The 25450-nt window shown below is 46.7% G+C and overlaps 1 protein-coding gene across 1 annotated transcript in view; it reads right to left on the reverse strand.

The window, feature by feature from the left end:
- The window catches only part of St3gal2 (ST3 beta-galactoside alpha-2,3-sialyltransferase 2), a 49293-nt gene extending 33805 nt beyond the window's left edge, over positions 1-15488 (reverse strand). The window contains exon 1 of the mRNA XM_047528991.1: positions 15306-15488. The gene's annotated coding sequence lies outside the window, so the exon portion shown is untranslated. The remainder of the gene's footprint in view (positions 1-15305) is intronic.
- Between the last annotated feature and the right edge of the window lie 9962 nt (positions 15489-25450).

Raw genomic sequence — 25450 nt, forward strand, 5'->3', positions numbered from 1 at the left:
GCTGATTTTATTCTTTGCACACCCTCTCTTTAGCTTTCTTTTGTGCTCCTTTTATATTTAGCAATATCTTTTGGAAAGGTCAGCCTGTGGTAGCTATGCTAATTGAAACCCAAAGATGTTTGCATCTATGCCTGGACCAGAAGATTAAAGGGAAGCAGTGAGCCAAGCATGATGGTACAGCCTATAATCCTTGTGACTCAAGAGGCTGAGGCAGGAGGATTGCAAGTTCAAGGCCAGCCTCAGCAACTTATCGAGGCCATAAGCAACTTAGTGAGACCATAAGCAACTCAATGAGACGCTATCTCTAAACAAATATAAATATAGGACTGTGGCTCAGTGGTTACGTGCCCCTGGGTTCAATCCTGGGAACCAAAAACAAAACAAACAAACAAACCCCAACTTTGTGAGACCCTGTCTAAAAATTAAAAAAAAATAAATAAAATAAAATGATAAGTGCCACAGGTTCAATCCCTAGTCTCATCAATCAATCAGGGTGTCCCATTCCTCCAGAAGCGGGGGTAGAGAAAGGCAGAGTGAAAGGCTGGAGGAGACCAGAGCTGGATCCCTTCATTGGTCACTGTACCTTTCTGAATTACTTTCTGACTGAGACCTTGGAAGTTCCAATTAGGAAGAGCATAGTTATGAGCCCACGGTCAGCCTGGTGCCATCTGGTAACCTCTGGCATCTACACTGCTGGTAGGTTTGGGAAGTACTCCTGCCCTGCATTCTCGCTTTTCCCTGTCACAAAGAAACAGGAAATAGGGGTGGGAGATGGACAGTGAAGTGGGGAGCCCCGCAGTACACACCTGCTTTCCCTGCCTCTACTTGAGCAATCTTCCTCGTCAGTGAGGAGCTGATGATAGGCTGTGACCTGTGCAGGCAGGGCCCCGGTTGCTAGGTGATCACTTACCACCTCTGGAAAGTGGCAACATGAGCTCCTATGAGTTGGTGCAAAGGGGGCCTTCTCCTTGCACTGCCTCTGGCCCTCACCCCAGGTGAGGAGAGTCATGACAGCCAGGGGCCCTTCCTGTCCCTGCTGCCCATCTTCAAGGATGACTCCTCCTGCTGGGTCTGGCCTGAGTTCCAAGCCCCCTGCCAAGATGATAACCATCACAACGTGCACCAATGTTGCCACCTTGGGTGGGTGTGGAGGGGAGGGATACACAGACTGTGGTCTATTACAATGGCCCCTGGGGAGCAGGTTTTGTTTTCTGGCTTGTTATATACCTTGGGGTTACATAGAGATTTCCAGGAATTCCCAACAGGATGGTGCTTTCAGAGGCTAAGCAGGGGTGACCTGGGGGCCATATGGAGTGGGCCTGCTTTCAAATCCTTTGCCTTCCCTGATGAGGCTGGGGTGTCGCCACCCCATCATGTGCCCAGAAGCTGACATTTTACAATGATGAACTAAAGCCTGAAGACCTCGCACCTTGATTCCAGGGCCAGTTCGACTAGTCAACAGTTGTGTGTCTTTGAGTCAATCATAACTCTCTGGGCCTCAGGTCCTCTATCTGTAAAATAAACATGAGACTGTCTGTCTTGCTGACCTCACAGACTCCCTGCAAAGATGAAGTACGCTGTGACTGTAGACTGGGAAGAGCTTGCCAGGTATCATCACGTCTGTCTCACAGAGAGGAAGAAGGCAGGGATGACAGACGATGCCACAGCTAAGCCAAAGGAGGACAGGGGGCTCTGAGCCAGGCTGGGAGATCACTTAGAAGCTAGTTCAGGCAGAAACAGGCAGAGGAGGGGCCTCTGAATGCCGAGCAGGAGGGGCAGGCAGACCATACCTGTCAGTTCAGGTTGGTAGGCAGTTCAGGAGAGAAGAACTAACTGTCAGCGAGGAGGAAAAAAGACAAGGAGGAAAGGGCAAGGGCAGAATGAAAGAGGCCTTCAATCCCAAACCAAGAAGAGCCACCTCATACCTGAGAACTCAGGAGTGTAGGAGAACTGTCCAAAGCTCCCTCGGCCTCCAGCACTACCTTGGTATAAAACATCACACTTTTCAAACCCCTCATGTGGCATCCTTCCCTTTCTGGACCAGAGACACCAGTGAAGTGACCCACCCAAGGCAAGAAGCCTGTGCAAGATTGAACCTGAGGTCTCCTGCTAAGTCTGAGGCTCAAAGCCCAGAGTACACTACTAAGATCTTACTACAACACTCATTCCTTGGCTTGGTCATGCGGGGGTCAAATATTTACCCTCTCAAATTGGAGATTATGGGGAACAGAGGTCCAAGAGAGGTAGTTTTGTCTGTCTGGAACTGAAACCAGAACCACTGTCCTGTGCATTCACTTCTGAAGAACTCAGAGAGGCACAAAGTTTCTCAGCAGGAAATCCCCAGTATAATCCAGAAAGCACAGCAGCCCTAGAGCTAGCCCCCAAAGAGCAGAGTGAGCATCCTGAAAGCTAAGATGATAGGGAAACAGCCCCAGGGAAGAATTCACACAGAATTAGGCCAAATCCTTGTTTACTGGGACCTCACTGAAGCTACTGCAAGTGACTCTCATCTCACACAGACCCCTTCACAACACCAGCTACCACGCAGATTGCCCTGGGCCACTGGAGGAAGGAGCCATTTGCTACAACCTGCCTGTGCCCACTCTTCCTGTAGCCCAGGGAATGAATCACTACTGTGTTTGGGCAACCAGGATGAGCAAGTGTTCCTTCCCTAAAAGTCGGCACTTCATACTGAAGAGCTCCTGGCCTGCAAGGAAGACCATCTAAGTACTTGTCTCAATTCTTCTACCTTCTAATTTGGAGATCTTAGGCATACTTCTCAACCTCCACTTCGAGATGTGTAAATGGAATGACTCAATGATTCTAAGTTTGTTCTACATTCTAGCATTCAGTTATTAACAAGGTCAATTAATAAATTGCTGAAAACCCTATTAGTTTGTCTGCAATGGTGTTTCTGCCATGTAAAACAGGCCATGGAGCCATCATAAGGTCTCCATCGGTCTAAACACACACCACTGCCTCAACACATGGGGTCTTCAAAGAAAACAAGAAGCTAATTTTCCTTTAGGGAACTGTCTCTCCCCAAACTGCCATCTCTGTACCATATACCCCAGGCCTGGCCAAAGTTCCAGTTCAGGATTCCCTGCAAGAATCCCAAAAGAGGGTGCTGGGAAGATGGAGGGCAGGGGGCCTCTATCTCCTCTTACCAGGTAGAAACTAGGGTGGTAACATTTTCCCTGCAATCAGTCACACCCACATATATAAGGCAGTAGACTCCCCTTAATCAAAGGGCACACTGAGTTGGATTTTTGACCTCTGTAATTGCAGAAGTCCAACTGACACAATCTTACACACATGTACAACCACTTTCTATTCCATTTAAAATAATTTTTAGAAGTCCCTTACTGTATCTTGTCATATGACAAAAAAGGGCTGACCTGGACTTGTATCCTTGATAGGTCAACCTAGCTCAGAGGCCCACAAGAGCAGAAGGGGCCTGGAAACCAACACTCTGGAATTCCCAGCAGTAGCTCATTCTGGGCGGAACCAAGGTCCTTTTTCAGCCAGGGACACTACCCCTATGTACAGTCAGTGAAGGAGGCTCTGATAAGCATGGACTTCCAGGGCAGCCTACGGTCAGCACTGCTCACTGCCAGAGTCCCCCAACCACAGGGAAGACTTAGCTGTGCCTTTCGCTGTTCAGCTATGCCCTAAACCAGCTGAAAATAGCACATGACCCCAGACATGGAGGGCTGTCTCTCCAACACTGCTTCTCAAGCTCTAAGTATCATCTCTGACTTTCCAAATGATGCCAGACACTCCCTGAACACTACTCCTTGGATGAGGTTTTTTGTTGTTTTTTAGTACCAGGGATTGGATGGTTGAATTCAAAGGCACTTAGCCACATTCTCAGCCTGAATGTTTTATTTTGAGACAGGGTCTTGCTAAATTGCTCAGGACCTCACCAAGTTGCTGAGGCTGGCTTTGAACTTGTGATCCTCCTGCCTCAGTCTCCTGAGCTGCTGGGAGTACAGGCATGCGCCACTGTGCCTTGGCTGGATGATGTATTTTAGAGTACCCAAAATTTCACACTTGAAAAACTGTCCTGACCATTCACACATATTAAGAATTTCAAACCCAGTCCTTTTTCTATATTCCCAATTTCTGGGAAAGGAACCACACCATTCATTTAGCCCTGAAACATAACAGTCATCTGTGACCCTCCCTTTCTGCAACCTCCTGCAGCCAATCTGTTACAAAACCCAGTAGTTTTTTACCACCTGAATTTCTAATCTTCCGATTCTCTCCACATCTACAACCACCCATTCTACCCAAGGAATTGTCATCCTTCTTCTATTAGCCTCCTAACTATTAAAGCCCCAGATCTACAAAAAAGATCTCCTAATTTTTTCTCCACAGGGAAATAACCCACCAATGCAAATCTGATCAGATTCCCACCTCCAACTCCATCCAGCAAAGCAGTCAGCCTCCCATGCTCTGGGGCAAAGGGTAGGACTTCCTAAATGCCCACAGGGCCCAGGTCTGCCTGGCTGAGCAGGAGGGACTCCTTGAGACCAAAATGGAACAGGGAGGCTTCAAACTCCTGGGTCAGGCTCTGAATGGACTCAGTCTCACCAGGATTGCCCCCCAGTGCAGATCTCATCTCACCCCAGATGGGAAAAGGAGTGGTGCCAGGCAGGGGAAACCCAGCTGGGTTGAGGCCAGGGGCTGAGTATTTCAGGAAGAGCAGATCAAGCAAGAGCCTCACAATAGGCTGTCAGGAGCTGTGAGGCCTCCCAGAGCAGGCAGCTGTCTAAGTATAAAACCCAAGTCTATCTCTTCCCTCTTATCACACTGACCCCTGGCCACCTGGCAGTCTGTGGAGAACAAACCATCATTACATCATTAACAACCACACATACACACACACACACACCCTCCCCAGACACAATTCTATCTGACCAGCCCAGCCTGGCATCTCTGCCAGAAAGCCTGCCTTTCCTCCCTGCCAGGGTATGGCTTAGAGCCGATCTCTGGCCAGACCCCTCTGTCCTGGGAAATGATCCAAGAAATCTTAAGTTCTGCTCAAACTGGTCTCCTCAGGATCCCCAAACATCCCTCCCTTTTCTGCACAGTGTTCTGTGTGGCCTTTTCCTTATACCTGCCCTCTCTGTACTGTGACACTCTACCCTGCCCTCCCAAGCAGGTTCTCGACTCTGAGCAAATTTACCACCTGGTATGATCAGCCTGGGATCCCACCTCCCACCCTGGCTTTGGGAAAACCTGATTAGAGTAGAGATCAGTGTGTAAGGAGGTAGAGGAATTTGGAACAGAAAAAACAGGAATCCTATTAGCCATCTCCCCAGGGCCTAATTGTGGCCAGCTTAAGAAGGGAAAAATTATAAGAGACCAGACAGGTTTTTCTGCCTGAACCCAGGACAGCTGGAGTAAGGACTGGGAGGGGGATGAGGAAATACTAACAAAAGGGGAACAGGTCCTAGATGGAGGAGCCTAGGTTCTCCAGAGGTGCCAGGGCAGCCTGGTTGCTGTTCAATGCATCCAAGCAGGTGAGGAGAAAGGTCAAGCCAATTTCCAGATGTCGAGCCCCACACTGGCATCCTGGGTCCCCAACTCTACCTTTGCACTCAGGATGTGGCACTCCTTTGTCAGGTCGACCAGATAGTTTGAGAATAAATTCCTGAGCCATTCTCTGAAAATTTTTTTTGCAATACTAGGGATTGAACCCAGGTCATTGTGCTACATAAGTGCTCTTCCACTGAGTTATATCCCCAGCCCTCTTTTAGAATTTTATTTTGAGTGGAGCACAGTGGTACACACCTGAAATCCCATGGCTCACACCAATAATTCCAGTGACTTGGGAGTCTGAGGCAGGAGGATCACAAGTTTGATGCCAATCTCATCAATTTACTAAGGCCCTAAGCAATTCAGGGAGACCCTGTCTCAAAATTAAAAATTAAAAAGGGCTGGGGACATAGCTGGTTGGTAGAGTATCCCTGGGTTCAATCCTCAGGACCATAAAATTTTAAAAAAATAATTATTTTGAGACAGGGTCTCCCTAAATTACCCAGGCTGACCTTGAATTGTGCCTCAGCCTCCCAAGTCATTGAGATTACAGGAGAGTGCCACTGTGTCTGGTTTTCTCTTGCTGGAAATTGAACCCAGGGTCTCATGCAGGCTATCATTGATCTACATTCCCAGCCCTCTTAATTTTTTTTTTTTTTTTTTTTCATAAATGAGGACTCTTGAAATCCAGAGAGGACAGTGACTTGCCCTGGGTCACAGAGCACTGAATCCCCTGTGGGTAGTTAAGGCTATCCATAGCCTATATATACCTAACCAGACAAGCCCTGGACTGTGAAAATGAGCCCCCTTGAGCCACCCAGGCAAACAGGCTGTTTCCCCTTTGGAAGAATCTAACAGCCCTGCCCTGAGGCTCTCAATGCTGCTTTGGGGGGTGGCCCCTCGAGGTCTGCTATCTCCTCTTCCCATTCTGTGTAAGATGAATGGCAGGGCAGACCTGCAGATCTGGGGTGGGCAGGAATTGCTAGTACTGACAGTGTGCATAGAAAATACCCTCCAAAGTCCCTCCCCCAGGTTTGAAGGGGGTGGAAGAACACAGACAGCTTGTATCCTCTGTATAAACCACAGGAAATGCCTCTTGAGAGATTAAAACTCACTTTCATCTTAGAGTTTGCCACTGTTGCTTGAAGGTCAAGTACGGATTGCTTTTCAGCCACTGAGGAAATTCCTTCATCAAACAGCTGCCATTTTGGTCTTAGGCTGAACCTTTTGACATTATTTATCTGTTTGACATTCACAGCATCTTCCTAATGAAGTGCCCATTCCTCTGGAAGAGTCTGAACAGGGTCCCCACTCCTCTCCTCACCGTCTTTAGGTTTTCTGTCTCCAAAACAATCTCCTCCATCCATGGCACCTGGGGTCTTCTGAGCTATGCCAGAGGTCCCAGGAATCAGCCAAAGTTTGGTTAAATAAGCATGAGTACAAGGAAATTCCAAGCCTTCAGGGACAGGAAGAAACAGAGAAGACCAACCACCAGAAACTCACTTGAGGGTGGTAACCCAACCCTAGCTGGACCTCACACAGTTCCCTAGAGAACCCAACAGGGCTGAAAGGAGGGAGCAGAGGTTCTCAGGAGCTCCCTGCTTGCCTTCCATTGCTGTCTGTTTTCCTGTACAGCCTAAGGACTCAACACAGACCCACGGAAACGTTCATTTCCTTCTGACACTGGTTCCAAGTCACCATTTCCATCAAATAACAGGTACTTTGTCTTTAACTGGGTTTGGGTGGGAATGGGGAACACTTACAGAACAGGAGCGATTCAATAGTCTACTAATGTCCCTCTCAAACTCAAAGGAACCTTGCAAACACTGCAAGAGGGAATGGAGTGGGAAAGGCAACATGCGGGTAGTGACAGAGGCAAGAAGATGGCCACCTCACCACTACAATTCCCTTACCTATGCCTCTCCCCACACTCTGCCTCTCACCTTCCCCTCTTCACAACCCCGTCCCCTCCAAATTCCCTTTAACCACAAAAACAAATAACTTGTTGATTTTTCCTCACCAGAGCAGTTCCCTCTAGACCAATTAGCTGTCTGCATTTGTTGCTGACTTCTTCCTCTGAAGCTGCTGACCTGCGAAGACTGGGGGGCTGCTGCCTAGCCCAGGATCAGGAGTGACATCTGAAGGATCCAGGAGAGAAGAGGCAGAGCAGTGTGAGGACTGCCCCCTGGGGTCCCAGGTCCTGTCCAATATCAAGGGCCCCTGAGCCCTGCAATGCTAAGAGGAAAACTGATTTCACTTGAGGATGGCCTCATTCTTGAGCCCTAACCCACACAGCAGCAGGGCTGCCTTCTGGGTCCCTCTGGCATATCCAAACCCTATCTTAACTAGGAGGTTAGAAAAGAAAAAGGGATGCTAAAGGCATGGCGCCTAACCTAGGTAGAGGTGAGAAACAGAAGCCTGCTGGGTAGCAAACAATGCCTTGGAGGCAGGAGAGCCAGGTCCTTCTGGCTCCCCTCCTACCTCAGTAGAAATCACTGACCTTCAGTTCTCCTCACTAGCAAAGAGGGTCTTATCCACCTGCAGGAAGAGGCTGGGCTGAGGACCCTCTTAAGTTTTTCAACATCAAATACCAGAACTATATGTGTTCTGTTGTGTTAATATTAGTATTGTGCAAATAAAAATTTAGCATCCATATTAAAACAAACAAATGACATTTTTTTCTGTGGATTCCCCTCATCTCTTGTCTTTCTTGTTGTACATGGCAATGTACCTTGCATTAGTAGATGGGATAATATCACAAGAGATTCGAATTGTGGGAAACAGTCTTTCTCCCTCCAGGAAGATCACCTTCTGCTCTGGGAATCCATGGGGATAAAGTATCCTTCCACATAGCTCCTCCTGAGTGGACCCTGTTCTCTCCTTCCTGCCTAGTCCTGCAGGAGGAAACTCCCCCAAGGGCTCAGCTAGCAAACACTGGTGTGGTCCAAAGCCCAGTCTGTGTCCTAGGCGAGATCTGCAGTGGCAACATGAAGGCTGGATTGACAACATGTTGCAGTTACAATAATAATTTATAAATAAACAACAAGAAGTACTTGAGAACAGCTGGTCTGGTCGAAGACAGGCAGCTGTCCCTGGTGAGTTCAGCATAACTGAAGGAAAAGTCTGTTTTCCCCAGATGCAGACAAAGTTCACACCCTCTCCTTGTGAAATGTCACTTGGAGATGTTGTTCTGATAGTTAGCAGACTTATTGTTAACAAGCATTCTGAATATAGAGAGAGGAAAACAGGAGTCCCCAGAGAGTTGGGCCAGGCCCTTTCATTGGTAAGGGGTCAGGTATAAGGGAACATGGGGATAGGAAGGGAGACAGGGACAGGGGAGCGGAGAAGCTTGACGGGGAAGAAAAAAGCCCATCCTGGGCTGAGGTGTGGAGGGAAGAGATGTGACAGTGCTGAGCTGGACACAAAGCCCCAGCTGCTTTCAGGATGTAGAGGGCCTCTAGGGGCTCAGAGTGAGTCCCCAAACTTCACGAAGCTCCAGGTCAAAAATAATGAGCTCACTCGGATTCTGGGTATGCTGTCAGCATCTGCATGCAAGCAAAGGCATGACTGCCCCATTTCAGTTAAAGAAGTCGACCTTCATCACCCAGGCACTGAACCATCAAATTCCAGCCAATCAAGTGTCCATTCAGAAGGTGATACTGAGTTTCACAGCCTCTTTTGAATCAGCCCCTTTTTTTCTATTTGTACCGCCAAGATGCAGCCTTCATTACATCTCACCTGGACCTTATCTAGATTCCTGTATCCTCTCTCCCCTTTCCTCTTGTCTCCTGATAACCCAGCCATCCTTGCTGCACACCAGTCTGTCCTGGGCCTGCTCAGAAACTTTTCACCTTAAGTAACCCCTCTGCCACCTGCCAACTCAAGTCCTTGTCTAGCATCTTTCTGAACTGATCTCTTAGAATGTCTGCAATGCCCATTTTCTCTTCTTCTGGGGACTATTTTTCTTTTTCAGGGAGAAGTGCTAGGAACGGAACCCAGGGCCTCATGCATGCTAGGCAAGCACTCTACCACTGGGCCCTGGGACTTTTGTTTTTGAAGAGAGTCTGGAAGGACTGCCTATCATGCCATCAGTCCTTTTTTCACTAAAAGAGGGCACAAGGCCCAAGTTGGGCCAACCAAACACTTCCTCTCTGGAACATGAAGTTCAAGTTGTGGTGACGAAATTACTGGGCACAGCTGAAACAGATTTATCCTGGTAAAAATAAACAAAAACAAAGCAATACAACAGATTTTTTTTTTTTCTGGCAGCAGCGGTACCCTCACAAGACTAGTCTTTGGTTCCTGCCACACCCACTCTGAGACCCTAAAGGGGTTGTGGGTTATGTCATCCCACTAACCCTGGTAGTTCTCAGCCTTCCAAGGAAGCCCTTTCCTGTTGCAGTCTGAGCCCCAATACTTTTCCTGTGTTGGGACTCAGCAAATACTCCAAAGGCCTCAGAAGCAAAGTTTCTCTCTGATCTTTCCTGTCTCCTGTTTCCCTTTCTACCCCCAAGGTAAGCCGCAGAAAATAGAATTTCTCATCCAAAAAGCAGGTTATAGAAACTAGAGTCCCTTTTCCCCAAAACAAGTCATAAAGTCTCAAAATATGATTTTAATCTTCCCCTGCCTGCTTTTCTGTCACTGAGTTGGCCATAAAGAAATTCTTTGACCTATCTTGTCTGATAGTAGATCATGATACCTCCTTTTCCAAAGGGGTCCTGCCCCATGCCCAGGAGGAAGGAGCGCTACACAGAGAGGCCAAGAAGAATCTGAATAGACAAGTCCTGCTGGGTTTTTACAGTTTAGCCTATTAGCATTAGATCATACCCTTTTGTCTAATCATATCTCTTCTTCTTTTTTCCAGTATTGGGGATCAAACCCAGGGCCTCATATATGCCAGGCAAGTGCTCTACTATTGAGCTACATCCCCAGCCCTTTTTCACTTTTTGCTTTCTTCCGAAATGCCAGGGATTCGAACCTGGGCCAGTGCACATGCTCAGCAAGCGCTCTACAGCCCTTTTTAAAATCCCTTTTTTTGGTACAAGGGATTGAACCCAGGGGTATTTAACCACTGAGCCACCTCTCCAGTCCTTTTTTATATTTTATTTAGTGACAGGGTCTTGCTGAGTTGCTTAGGGCCTTGCTAAATTGCTGAGGCTGGTTTTGAACTCATGATCCTCCTGGCTTAGTCTCTGGAGGCATGTGCCACCGAACTTGCCTGCTTTTTAACTTACTAGTTGTCCAGACTGTCAAACTTGTGATCCTCTTTCCTTGGCCTCCTGAGTTGCAGGAATTACAGGTGGGTACCACCACACTCAACTTGTCCAATCAGACTTCTAGATGCCTGTCCACTCTTCATTCAACCTAAGCATAAAAATAGTTCCCAGGGTCTTTGGGTCTTCAATCTGCAGGCTCCCATGTCATATAAAACTATGGCCAAATAAATTTATGTTTTTCTCTTGTTAATTTTTGGATATGGGGTATGAACTTTTTGGCAAAGGGTGCCATGAGCCTTTATGATGGGCAGGAATGGGATCACCCCCTTTCTTGCCCTTACATCTGCAAACAACAAAGAGAATCTTCTCATTACTTTAGAAATGCATCCCTATGCTCTAGTAGGAAGGGACAACTCCCTAAATGTGCCCTATCATGCCCACTCTGCACCTGGTGGCCTACACTCCTCTCCAGCCCACAGGTGCTAAAAGAACTCTACTCATCAAGGATCATCCCCAGTGCTTCTTCTGAGCCCTCTATATGGATCCTTTCTACTTCCTTAAAACTTACAAGCTGCTGGCTCTACCATCTGCCTTCCACTGTAGCTATACTGGCATTCTTGTCTTACCCTCCTCCTAGGGAACAGAGACTTGATCATTGTTGTCTCTTCCATAACACACAACATAGTTCCAGGTCCCCAAAAATGCATCAGACTTTTTGGGACAGACAACCTCAAAGGACAGTTACAGGTTTGCTGAGCACGATAGCTAGTGACTGAAAGCACGGGATATGCTATCAGAAAGTCCTGAGTTTGAATCCCAGATCCTGTTACTAGATGTCTGTATTTGGACAAGTCTCATGAGTTCTGTAAATCTCATTTCTTCACCTATGAACTAGTGACAATGATGCCAATTTCACACAATGTTAACTGGGAGGATTCCCTAACATGTGAGCACATCTAGCACAGTGCCTAGCTAGCAGTAAGTACTCAATGAACAGCAGCCGTTGTTGGAGCTATTAGCAGAAACTGGTCTAACAGATACTCAGACAGAGGGTCAGAATCAAGAGTCCTACGACTGCTGTGTGGTCCACGGTATATTTCTCTGTTCCTCAGTAATCTATCTGGATCTACATCAGTCTTCTATGTATGTTTACCTCTCACTGGTCTGTGAACAACAGATATAAAATGTTTTGCAAATCACCATGTGACTCTTCCCACTTGTATAAATTTCAGATTCCACCAGGCACGGTGGTGCATGTCTGTAATCCCAGCAACTGGAGAGGCTGAGGAAGAAGGATCGCAAGTTCAAGACCAGTCTTAGCAACTTTGTGAGGCCTAAGCAACTTAGTGAGACCCTGTCTTGAAAAAAAATAAATAAAAAGGACTGTGGATGTGGTTCAGTAGTTAAGCACCCCTGGGTTCAATCACCAATACTCAAAAATTAATTTTATAAACAAATAAGTAAATTTCAAATTCCCAGCATTCTTTTTTTTTAAATATTGTTTTTAGTTGTCATTGGCCCTTTATTTTATTTTTATGTTGTGCTAAGAATCGAACCCAGTACCTCACACATGCTAGGCAAGCGCTCTAGCACTGAGCTACAACCCTAGCCCCATCAGATTTCCCGCATTCTGGCCAATGTACAGCTATGGCAGTACCTCACCTGGAAGGTACCCCAACCCACTTGTTCTGGGAGACGGGCACAAAACACGTGAGGGCCAGGCTCAGCAACTGCTTCACTTCACTGTGTCCATAAAGCCATCCTTTTACAAAGCCCTGGGTCCTAAATGTCCTGCTTGGTCATGGGACCTTCCTCAAATGACAATAGGGCTATGGTTACAGTGGGACTGGCAGTTCAGGCACCACAAGTCAACCCTCTCATTAACCTAGCCAACCCTAGGTCATTAGAATGAAAGAAAGAAGGCCAAACCAGTGCAGCTGCCAGAACAAGGCGAGGTGGGGAAGTAAAGAGGAAGCGAGAGGAAGCGAGTCTCTTTTAAGACTTTACATTTGCCTAGATTAATTTGCCACACAACTTTAATGGCCCCCAAATATTTGTTTTCAAAGTATTAGCCCCAATAAGCTGGGTAGAGATGCAAATTCTAATCCCACCCAAACTAGCTGGGTCAGAAAATTTTGGTAATGCAGTCCAGATTCCCGAGACCCTCCGCTTTGACTCAAAAATTTACAGAGCACCTACTAGGTGCCAAGGACTGACTAGGTAAAGGTATTTCAGAAATAAGGACACATTTGAAGAACTTCCTGTCTACTGGGGATCAAAGAGCAAGTGTAGGAGCTGAGGTTGTGGCTCAGTGGTAGAGCGCTTGGCTAGCATGTGTAAGGCACTGGGTTCAATTCTCAGCACCACATACAAATAATAAAGGTCCATCAACATCTAAAAAAATTTTTTTTTAAATCAAGTGTACAAATACCATCAAAAGAAGGCAAAATACAGAAAAGAACAATGCAAAGGAATCTGTTTCCTACTCCTCTCTCCAGACCCTAAGCCCCCAGGTTTCCTCATGCCATGAAGAGAAACCAGTTCTGGTAAAGCCAAACTGCCTCACCTCCCAACTCTGCCAGCTAGTCCTGCTGTTTCAGTCTCCCTAATCCCAGGTGGTCGTCTCCAGAACAGGGGTCCTCAACCTGATGCTGGCCTAGAGGAACATGCTTCCACAAGGCCACACCTAGTGGTTCTTTGGGACTTTAAAATTGGCTCTATCTGAGGTTTGGGCTCCGAACTTGCCTAGGGGCCTACAGCATGCCACAGCACATTACAGCAAAACACTCCCAGGCAGGGTCACTCCCACAGGCCGCTGGCAAGTTTGCTGGTGTGTGCAGATGCAGACATAAACACTGCACAGACAGTTGGCCCCCTGGCCTCCCTTCCTCCATTCTCAAGTTACAAGGTTAAAAGCATCCTATTCACAGCCAAGTGGGGAAGCATAGAAAGAGGGGGTGCTGAAGCAGGGAACCATCTGGTTCAGATCAAGACTGCTCACTCAGGACCCCTCGAAGCACCTAGCGCATGCCTGCCTTTTCTGATGGCTCACAGGTTTCCCACCCTCCTTTCCCTTCTTCCTGCTGGGAAACTGGGAATTGGAGTAGAAATGAAAATCTGCCTTGAAAAAAAAAAAATGACAAAACAAAAAACTGAATTATACAAACAAGTCTGTGGAGCCTCTCTGAGCCCTTGTTCCTTCCTCCCTTCAAATCCTGAACACCAGGACTAAACTCGCAATCCCCACCTACAGAAAACATGCCTTCCTCCACAAAGCACTCAGAGCACCTAGCAGGCATCGTTCCTGAAAGGGCGAACCCCTCCGAAGTTAGCAGCAGAAGCCAGAGGAGGTTTAGAGGTGTGGTGTCCGGAGTCCTCTTATGCTACCATCTCCATAAAGGTAGGTAGTCCCTTTCATCTCAGAGGGACCTGCAAGTCCAACAGGCATTAAGAGGAAGGGATGACCAATGGAATTCTAGACATCAGGAGTGTGGGTTACTGACTAGGAATGACTGTTCCCAAGGGTGCCCTGAACTCCCCTCCAAAGTTCTGGCTAAAAGAGGCTGCAGGTCTCTTTCAGTCACTAGCACCTCTCTCTCCTTTCTCCCAACACCACCTTAAAACTCTGTTCTCCATCTTTTTGTGGGCAACTGGAAAAAAAGAAGCAAGATGGGGAGATGGGTGCAGTTGGCAAGAGATACAAACCGAAAGGCTAACTCCAGGAAGCAGCAATGGGTGGTGACTCCTCTCCAGGCAGAGAGGACCAGAGTGGACTTTGCAAAGCAAGAGGGGAAAACAGAAGTGGTAGAAGAGCTACAGGGGAGATTAAAGTGAATTCAGCCCAGAGCTGCAGTAGGGTCAGGAAGTTTGGTCCAGTCACAGGGGAATGACTGGAGGGAAGAAATGTATCTTCCATTCCAAGTGATAGAATGGACAGAAGAGACAAAAGACTGGGTTCAGGTCAGCGTCCACAGGTCTGGCCCGCTGGTCAAGTTTCTGGCTTGCATCATGCCTCAGTTTCTCCAAAGTAGGAAGGAGGTCAAGCTGCCAAGTCTTATCTAAGAGAACTGGGCCATAGAGGGTGGCTAGGGGGCTGTGCCAAGTAGGGGAAAGACTGCTGGGAAAGAGGAGAGGAGTGCTGATGGTGCAGACAATCTGTGGCCCAAAGGAATGAGGTAGGGGTCTCCAGATGGAGCAATGGCCAGCACACCGGGGGCTGGGGTGCAAGTGGTCTGAAAGTGGAGACTGGGGCAGGCAGTCCTTCAAGGGCTGAGGCTGGGGACAGTCAGCAAGGAGTGGAACAGGAGTGACTGGAAGGCTGGGAGCGGCTTGATGTGCAGAAGCAGAAGGCGGGGATCCGGATCCAGGCCAAGGCAAGTGGACCCCCGCCCACACGGCGCTTAGACCCGGGGGAAGTTGCCGGGGTGAACCGGGCCGATCTGGGCCGCTGAGCCAAGCCCGTTGCCCGCAAAGAGGTGGTCTGGGGCAGCGAGGGGCCCCGGGCGCCCTGCATCCCTCCCGCCCGCCCTCATCCCGCCCGCGCACCTCAATCAGCGCTGGGCGCTGCGCGGGCCATGCTCGCCGCTCCTGCCGCCGCCTCCTCGCGTGCAGAAAGCCGCCGCCGCCGCCGCCCGCGTCCGGACCCGTTACCTCCGCGGCTCTTCAGTCCGCCGATCGTGGGCCAGTCCCGCCCTTGCCCGGCCCTGCCCTCCCCGAGCGCTGCCGCCGCCGCCTCAGCCCGGCCCCTCCCCCCACCCCTGCCCAGCAGAAGGGAAGGGTGGGGGAAGGGGGCGGGTGCCCCCTCCCCATTCACATCCTCCGGGGCTCTCAACTCCCTCCCCTCTCCCGCACGCGCGCGGGCATACTGGGATATGCAGTCCTGTCGGCGCCTGGCCACCGGGAGCGCCCCGCAGGCGGGACTACCACTCCCAGAACGCAGCGCGCGCCCGCCCCGGGAATTGTGGGCTTTGTAGTTCGGCCGGGGCCCAGGGGGCTACAGCGCAGGAGTAGGGGAGTCTCGGTTCCCCGAAGGCCGGGCTCCCAGTCGCTGAAGCAGAAGCTCTCGAGTCTGCTGTGTCCCGGGCTCGGGTTGCATACGTAGATCCTCAGAGGGTTTCCAACTAGCTGAGGATACTCTTAGACGCAGCTGTCACCAGCTGTGACCGAACCTGGCTGGAGGGAACCGTTCCCACTTGCTGTGGCAAAGAGCCATGACCTGAGCGGACTGGGTTCATGCCCTGGCCTTCCAAGCAGGAGTTGCTGTAGGGCCGCTCCGCCCAGGCCAGAGGCGAGAGGACCCCTCTAGTGATGAGGGCCAAGTCTTCTGACTTTGTGTTCTCCACCTTCGAACAGGGTGTGGGTTCCTGAGAGCCTTCACTCACTGGGGCACCGCCTCATTCCTTTCTCATTCCCTTAGATGTCCTGTGCTTCCTGCTGCTTAGGATAAAGTATACGTCTTTAAAATATTTCCCCGTCTTTTCTTAGCTTTTCCCAACTTTCAAACCTAGCTCCAAACGTTTATGAAGCTCCTAGTCCACCCCAGTTTCGCCCTCCAAATCTTCTTCCCTGGGGAAACCGGTAGATCAGTGGTTTTCAGGGTTTTTTTTATGTGTATTGGATCCCCCTGGAGAGCCTGTTCAAGCACAGATTACTGGGTCCCGACTGCAGTTTCTGGTTGATTAGCTCCACAGTAGTCTCCAGAATATGCAGTTCTGACAAGTTGCATGGGACGCTGATCCTGCTACCCTGGGGAACTACTTTGAGAACCTTGCTGTTGGTGTTTAATGACTACAATTCTGGCACGGTCTTTTACCAGAGGTCTTTTGCCTCAGCCTCCCAATAATAACATTTGGAAAGCCAGGCCAGGGAAGGCAGGGTACCCGTCCACAGGAATGCTCCCTGCCCCCACCCCACATCTCCAGCCTTTTTTCATTTACTTATATTTTTGTCCTGAGACAGGCTGGTTTCAAATTTGCAATGCTCCTGACTCAGCCTCCAAGTGGCTAGCTAGCATTACAGGTGGTGAGCCTGACTGGAAAGTGCCTCCCACCCTGTACTGGATGGACATTTAACCCAGGGACCCTCTACCACTGAGTTACATCCCCAGTCCTTTTTAAAATTTTCATTTTGAGACAGGGTTTCACTAAATTGCCTAGGACTTGTGATCGTCCTGCCTCAGCATCCACAGTCACTGGGATTACAGGTGTGCATCATGGTGCCCTGCTGGAATACTCTTTTCAACAGTGAAAAAGGAGGCCTGTGTGGTAGCACAGACCTGTAATCCCCAGCTACTTTGAGAGGCTGAACCAGGAAGGATCATGAGTTCCAGGCCAGCCTGGGCAAATAGATCCTGTCTTTAAAAAATAAATAGATAATAAAGAAGGAGAGAAAGAAAAAAGTGTACCTCATAAATAAAGATACCATGTGAGCCATCCATCTGAGATGTGTTCCAGACCTTAGTCTTTGACATTGTCCTTAAAGCCAGGAAGGTTTTTCTGTTGCAAAAGGGGCAGCAGAGGTGCCCCTTTTGACAAACTGACGAGGCTGGCCTCAAACTTGAGATCCTCCTGCCTCAGCCTCCCAAATTGCTGGGATTACAGGCATACAGTGGTGCTGGGCAGGAGTTCACCACCTATTATCTTGCTGTTCCTAGAGCTGCATGCTGCTGAAGGGGAAGTTTCTTGAGCACCACCCCCAGGCACAATCTTAGACTCTTTTTTTTTTTTTTTTTCAGGTGGTGCTGGGGATGGAATCCAGGGCCTCACTCTTGCTAGGCAAGTTCTCTATCACTTAGCTGCATCTCCAGCTCTAAGATGACTAAGATCCTCTCCTTGACCAAATTCTAGGAACCTTCCACTGAGCCCTCTTCTCAACTAGATCTCAGTCTTGTCCTATAAAAACTACAGACTTTTGATATAAGTGATTTTGGTTTCCTTCTCCCTGCACATTAAAAGCCTTAAACACTAACAGTTTCTAATATTAAAAGCCTTAAACACTAACCGTTTCTAACAGCCCAAGGCCACAACCCTGGAATGACTCTAAGCACCCCTTCAAGTGCCTGTCTGAGAAAGCTCAAGGCAGTGGAAAGAATTTACTGTTTGTTCCATATGGTACCTAACTTAGGCCCCAGTCCATACTTCATCCTCTCTTAGAACATTTACTAAAAAGGTCTTAACTTTGTGAATCCTTCCTTTGTCCCTTTGAGATGTATATGCTTCTATCTGAAGGACCTGAAATCCATTCCTTTAAAATGTAATCTTCAGGAAGGATAGGGTCTCTATCTCCTGGTCTCCCAGGAGCATAGAATCTTCACTTCATTAATTGACAGCTAATAGACACAGCTGAGCCCCGGCTTGCCACCTACTCTTTCCTTTTCCCTTTGAAACATCCAGTCACCTCTGTACAAATCCAAGCTGAGTTCAGGGTTGCTCAATGGTAACGCTCTCTTGAGGTCCTGAGTTTGATCCCCACCACTGCAACAAACAAAACCACAACCACAACAACAAAAAGATCTGGGGACATAGCTCAGTGGTAGAAATCTCACTTAGCATGCAGAAGACCTTAGAATCTCTAGTATTGCAAAAACAGCAAAACAAAAACAAAGCAAGCTGAGTTCAGTTCATGCTAGACTCATCCCTATCGCAGCAGTGTATTACTGATTAAAAGCCATCCTTCCCATGTTAGCTAGTGTTTGACTTTATTTATTTTTGAGAAGGTAGTTATCTAATTTGAGTCCCAGGGGTCTGGACTCTAGCCTCCACCCCCACCTACCCCCAGGACTAAAACAGTGAGTTATCCCTAGGTCCTCAGGCAAGTAGCCCAGTGGCTTCCTTAGACTTTGGATCCTGACTAAGGTCTGATTCTGTTTTCCTTTAGATCACAGGGAATGGGTGTCATGCAGTCCCATATTTTGCCTCAGCACCCCAGGCATGAGCAATGGTACTATCCTCACAGGCAGAAGTTAAATGAACTGGTGCAGTGGCACAGGCCTGTAATTCCTGTGGCTCAGGAATCTGAGGCAGGAGGATTGTAAATCTGAGGCTAGCCTCAACAATTTAGTGAAAACCTCTCTCAAGATAAAATTAAAGCCAGGCATGGTGGAACGCACCTGTAATCCCAGAGGCTCAGGAGGCTGAGGTAGGGGGATCAAAAGTTCAAGACCAACCTCAGCAACTTAATGAGGTTCTCAGCAACTCAGTGAGACCCTGTCTCAAAATAAAACACAAAAAGGACTGGGGATGTGGTTCAGTAGCTAAGTGCCCCTGGGTTCCATCCCTGGTACTAAAATAAATAAATTGATTAAATTAAATTAAAAAGGGCTGGGGATATAGCTCAGTGGTAGAGGGGCCAGTAGGTTGAATTGTCATACTGAAGAAAAAAAAAAAATGAACCTTGTTAAGTTTATATCCATCTCTCTAATTTCTGTTAGCAGAATATTCAGGAAAAAAAACTGATTGATTGATCCATGAGATGGGGGTCTCATTATGTTGCCCAGGCTGGCCTTACACTCCTAGGCTCAAAAGAGTCTCTCAACTCATCTCCTACTTGACTGGGACCACAGGCATGGGACACCATGCCTGGCATTCAGGATAAAATTAAATGCTTTTACCTAGGAAGGACAGAGAGACCCTCTCTACCTTTCAGTCACAAGAGCCCCCATCACCACCCTCACCGCCTCCCAATTATATAGATGTGGTTCACCTACTTCTGCTTGTCAGTTGTGCTTTTCACCCCAGTCTTATCTACCCATCTCAATTCTGCCTGGTAGTCCCAAGTCCATCTTGAGTTTCCTTTCAGAGGGTTCTCCCTGGCTGCGTCAGCCCAAGGTGAACATCCCCCCCCCCCCCCCCCCCGTGTGGAACTACTTAAGTCATTCATTGGAAAACTAGCTAAAACCAGTCATGGTGGGGCAAAACAGTGGTCTGAGCTACTCGGGAGGTCTAGGCAGGAGTTCTGCTTGGGTCCAGGAAGGCTGGGGATATAGCTCAATGGAAGAGTACTTGTGGAGCACCATGCATCTCTGTAACTCTTTTATCATCTTGCAAACCTGAAACTCTGTAGCTATAAAACACTAACATTCCATTCTGTCCTCTCCCCAGCCCTTGACAACCACAGTTCTACTTTGTTTCTATGAATTTGACTATCCTAAATACCTCATTTAAGTTGGATTACACAGTATCTGCTCTTTCCTGACTGGCATATTTCACTTGGGCATAATGTCCTCAAGCTTCATGCATGTTGGAGCATATGCCAGAGTTTCCTTCCTTTTTAAGGCTGAATAATGCCCTATTGTATCTAGCGCATACCACATTATCTTTATCTATTCATCTGTCAGTTGCTTCCACCTCTTGGCTATTGCGAGTAATACTGCTATGAACACGGGTGTACAAACATCTCTTTGAGTCCCTGCTTTCGATTCATTTGGTTATGTACCCAGAAGTGAAATTGCTGGATCATGTGGTAATTCTATTTATAATTTTTTGAAGAACCGCCATAGTGTTTTCCATAGCTGATGTACCATTTTATATTCTCATTAACGATGCACAAGTGTTCCCATTTCTCTAAATCAACTTGTTATTTTCTCAGAGCTTCACTCCCCCACAGTGCTGGGGATTGAACCCAGGGCCTTACACACAGGCAGGTGCTCTATCACTGACTTTATCCCCAGCCCCCAGCGCTTCTCTCTTTTTTTTTTTTTTCAATTTTTTTTTTTTTAGTTGTAGATGGACACAATGTCTTTATTTTATTTATTTTCATGTGGTGCTGAGGATCAAACCCAGTGCCTCACGAGTGCTAGGCAGGCACTTTACCACTGAACCACAACCCCAGCCCCTAGAGCTTCACTCTTAATAAAAGAAATGCAAATTAAAACCATGCTCAAATATCATTTTTCACCTATCAGATTGGCAAAGAGCAAAAAGCTTGATAACTATCTTGGCAGCAGTGTGGGGAACAGATATTTTCACACGCTGCCAGTGTAACTGGAAATCTGTGCAAACTCTATAAAGAATAATTTGATGATCTCTTCAAAATTACAAATGTATAAACCATTTGATTTAGTGATTCCTTTTCTAACGAAGTACCCCACGTGTATGTGTTCAAAGTTACATATAAAGGATGATTTTGTTGCAACACTGTAAGAGCAATGTTTAAAATGATCTCAATGTTGCTCATTCCTGTCTCCAAATGACTCCAGGAGTCTGAGGCAGGAGAATTACAAGTTCAAGGCCAGCATGGGCAATTTAGTGAGATCCTGTCTTAAAATAAAAATAAAAATAAAAAGGGTTGGAGATGTAGCTCAGTGGTAAAGCACTTCCTGGGTTCAATCCCCAGTACCAAAAAAAAAAAAAAAAAAAATCTAAATGTTGAAGATCCAAATGAAAAATGGTAGAGTGCTTGCTTAGCACCACAAAAATAAATAAATAAATAAATAAATAAATAGTATAAAAATGAAAATGACTGGATTGGGAAAATTTCAGTTGATGGTATCGTTTGCTAATCATTAAAGAATTTGAAATTAGGGAACTGACTTTGTTTCAGGCACTTGGCAGAGATCCCAGAGACACTTTACCTCTGAGCTACATTCCCAGCACCTCCCACCCCTTTTTGAGATAGCATCCTAAGTGGTTCAGGAGGCAGAGACAGGAGAATTTTGAGTTCAATGCGCCTCAGGGTTGGGGTTGTGGCTTTGTGGTAGAGTGCTCGCTTAGCATGCATGAGGCACCACATAAAAATAAATAAAGGTATTGTGTCCACCTACAACTAAAAAAAAAAAAAAAATATATATATATATATATATATATATATATATATATATATATATATATTTTGTGTGTGTGTGTGTGTGTGCTGGGTGTTGAACTCAGGGCCTTGTGCTTACAAAGCAAGCACTCTACCGACTGAGCTATCTCCCCAGCCCCCTAAAAAATATTAAAAAAAAAAAAAGAAGTCAGCTTCAGCAATAGCGAGGCACTAAGCAACTCAGTGAGACCCTGTCTCTAAAGAAAATACAAAATAGGACTGGGATTGTGGCTCAGTAGTTGAGCATCCTTGAGTTCAGTCCCTGGTACAAAAAAAAAAAAAAAAAAAAAAAAAAAATTGTGATCCTCCTGCTTTAGCCTCCCGAGTCCCTGGGATTACAAGTATGAGCCATAGCCCCTGCCTTGGAGGCCTCAATTCAAGAGACCCATTTCTCATTCATGTTCCTTGCACAGTATTAGTCTTCACCAAAGTGCACTGTATTATGGCCCCTGGGCCATTCTCAAAAATGTCTTCCTAGCCACTTGCTCTCTTAGGAAGACATAGGTGTTCCACATACCCTGAATGTACTTTGATTTCACTAAATAAACCTTCATGCTTTTTCCAAAAGAAAGAAAGCAAGAAAAAGGAAGGAAGGAAGGAAAGAAGGAAGAGAAGGGTTCCTAACCTCACATATTTGTGAAATGTTTTATATTAGCCTGATGGCTACCCATGCATATTGGTATTTTTTCCCCTAACTCTGTTCACTGAGAAGGCCTGAAAGCAGCGATACCCCATTAGTAATAACCACAACTAGTGTCTCTATCTTTTTTTAAATTGAGATGAAATCCACACAACATAATAGTAACCACTTAAGGCATACAATTCAGTGAATTTAATATATTCACAGTGCACAATGTTTTGCAACCAATACCTCTATCTAGTTCCCAAACATTTTTATTATCCCCAAAAGAAAACTTTGTACCCATTAAGCATTATTCCCCTTCTTTCCACCCTCAGCCCACAGCAACCACAAATTTGCTTTCTGTTTCTAATGGGTTTATCTGTTCCAGATATTTCATATAAATGGAGTCACATCATGTGTGTTCATTTGCATCTAAAATTTAAAAAATTGGGGGCTGCTGCTCAGCGGTGGAGCCCTTGCCTCACACGCATGACACTGGGTTCAATCCTCAGCACCACATAAAAATAAATAAAATAAAGGTATCATGTCCATCTACAACTAATAATATTTAAAAAAATAAAATTTTAAAAATTGTTGTTGTTATTGGTGCAGCACCATGCCCAGCCTCAGCAAGTTTCTCAGGTTCATTCTTTTTTTTTTTTTTTGCGGTGCTGGGGATCAAACCCAGGGACTTGTGCTTGCAACGCAAGCACTTTACCAAAGGAGCTATCTCCCCAGCGGACTCATGTTGTAGCATACGCTGGTGTATATATATATATATATATATATATATATATATATATATATATATTTTTTTTTTTTATGGCTGAATAACATTCCATTATATGAATATCTCACATTTTGTTTACTTAACATACTGGTCTATAAAAGGTAGGAGAATAAACTAAACATGCCTACCTGGGCTTCTGTGGATTAGCAGCACTTCTGTGGCAACACTTATCTATGTCCTACAGAATCACACTCTGGAAAATACCGCACAGGATGTTTGGGCATTGCAATGGCCAGTCCTTGGGGAAAGGGACCACTTAATGATGAAGTACATCTAATAGCCCTCTGGAAAGGTTGGCTGTTTGGTTATTCTCTCAAGTCTGAGTTTCAATTATTTGAAACCAAATCAGGCTGTACAACATCGTGTCCTATAGTCAACAATGCTATATTATATGCTTTGAAATTAGCTGAAGGCAGATCCTGTCAGGTGTTATTATTACCACCACAATGAAAACACAAAACCTATGCCCGTTTTTTCATTTTCTCCTTGAAAGACCTAGAAGAGTTTAGTATTTTCTCCCCATTTTCTCCCCTCAGTTTCCATCTCTTCGCTGGTCCCCTGGTATAAGTGCTTCTGATGTCCCTCCCAGGGTCAACCCTTCACTTCAGAGGTACTCCCATTCCCCAGTTCTGTCACAGCTTCACCTTTCTCTGGGGAACTGTCTTCGGCCTATATGAACTGCATTGCCCAGAGATACCTGGGAAGTGTGCTCCCCTCCCCTACTTCCCAGTGGCTCATGGTCCGTGAATGGCAGATGTCCGGTACAAAGTCTAGCTCTCTTGCTTCTGAGAGGGATTAGCCCTGAAGAGCTGACTGGGGCTAGGCCTAGGTGAACTGATATTTTTGCTGGTTTCTTCCCCTGTCCTGTCCTGCTTTCTCACTTGCTCAATAAGTCATTTGCACAAGAATCTCTGTATCAGGCTCTCATTTAAGGATCTCAACCTAGAATTTCCTTGTTGGCAGCTGGGGCTCCCAGATAGATTTCCTGCTACCAGTAGCAGTCACTCATCAGGGTCCTGAAGATTTCACTTCCAAGAAGTCTTCCCAGACCTGTACCTTCTCATTTGGGCAACTTGTTTGCTTAAGATTAACAAGTGGGGGTGGGGGTGGGGACACCTGTAATCCCAGCAATTCGGGAAGCTGAGGTGGGAGTATCACAAATTTGAGGCCAGTCTCAGCAATTTAGTGAGACTATGTCTCAAAATAAAAAATAAAAGACTGGGGTTGTGGCATAGTGGGAGAGTGCATCTGGGGAGAACTGTGCCAAAACTAGATAAATAAAAGAAAAGAAACGAGGAAAATAAATAGGAGGTTGGATGCCTACTGTTTTTGTCAGCTTTTTCATGACTGTGACTAAAAGACTTTACAAGAACTATAAAATAGGAAGGAAAGTTTACTTGGCACTCATGGTTTCAGAGGTTTAAGTCCATAGATAACCCACTTCATTGCTCTGAGTCGGAGGAGACCCAAAGGCATGCCCCCAGTGACCTACTTCTTCCATCCACACCCTACTTGCTTACAGTTAAATTAATCCACATTATTGGATTAACCCGATTATGTTGCAACTCTCATAATCTAATCATTTCACCTCTGAACATTCTTGCACTGTTTCACACATGAGTTTCTGGGGGACATTTCATATCTAAACCATAATACCTATTGCGTGGCAGACCCTGTGCTAAGCACTTTATGTACATTAGATTATTGAGTCCTCCCAACCACCTGATTAAGCAAATACTATTGGAATCTTACAGACAAAGAAACTGAGGCTCAGTTAAGGAAGGATTGGAAACTCTGAAGGTTCCCAACTTCATACCCTCAGATTTAACCAACAGATTCTACCTGCATCCCCAGCCCAACAGAATGTATTTTTGAACTCCGTAAACTCCAGGTGGTGGGACCACATACAAAAAGTTACATGTTTTTGAGTCTGTCTACTGGTTACAGACTGCACTGAGGGGTTTTGTTGTATTGTATTGGCACTGGGGATTGAAACTTGCTTCTTTTTTTGCTTCTGAAGTGCTGGGAATGGAACTCACTGAGCTACCCACCCAGACCCAGAGTCGGGGGGACTTCATTTAAATAAACCTTCCATGTATCTTTGCTTCTCAGGTGAGGAAGTGCAAGAACAGCCCTGAAGTCATCCCTCCCCCACACCCAGGTCTATCCTATGAGGTGAGATGAAGCCCTTTGCTTCTGAGTTCCTTGGGGACACAATCTGTTTTCTTGAGGTGCTGCCAAAGCTGCAGCAGCAGGCATCCCTGCCTCCCACTCTACTGCAGAGCTGGGGATCTGCATTGCTGAGAACAGTGACCAGGGAGGTAGCACGTTGCTTCCTGAAGGCCTCTTGGATTCACAGAAGAGTGAGCAGGCACTGAAGTCAGGGAAGGGAATGGGATGTGCACCAAGAGAAAGGGGGCATGACTCCAGGTGGAACTAAACTCAAGTGTGCTCTTCATTCAACAAATTGTTTCTAAC

This window comes from Sciurus carolinensis, chromosome 16, assembly GCF_902686445.1.
Source record: "Sciurus carolinensis chromosome 16, mSciCar1.2, whole genome shotgun sequence".
Taxonomy (NCBI): Eukaryota; Metazoa; Chordata; class Mammalia; order Rodentia; family Sciuridae; genus Sciurus; species Sciurus carolinensis.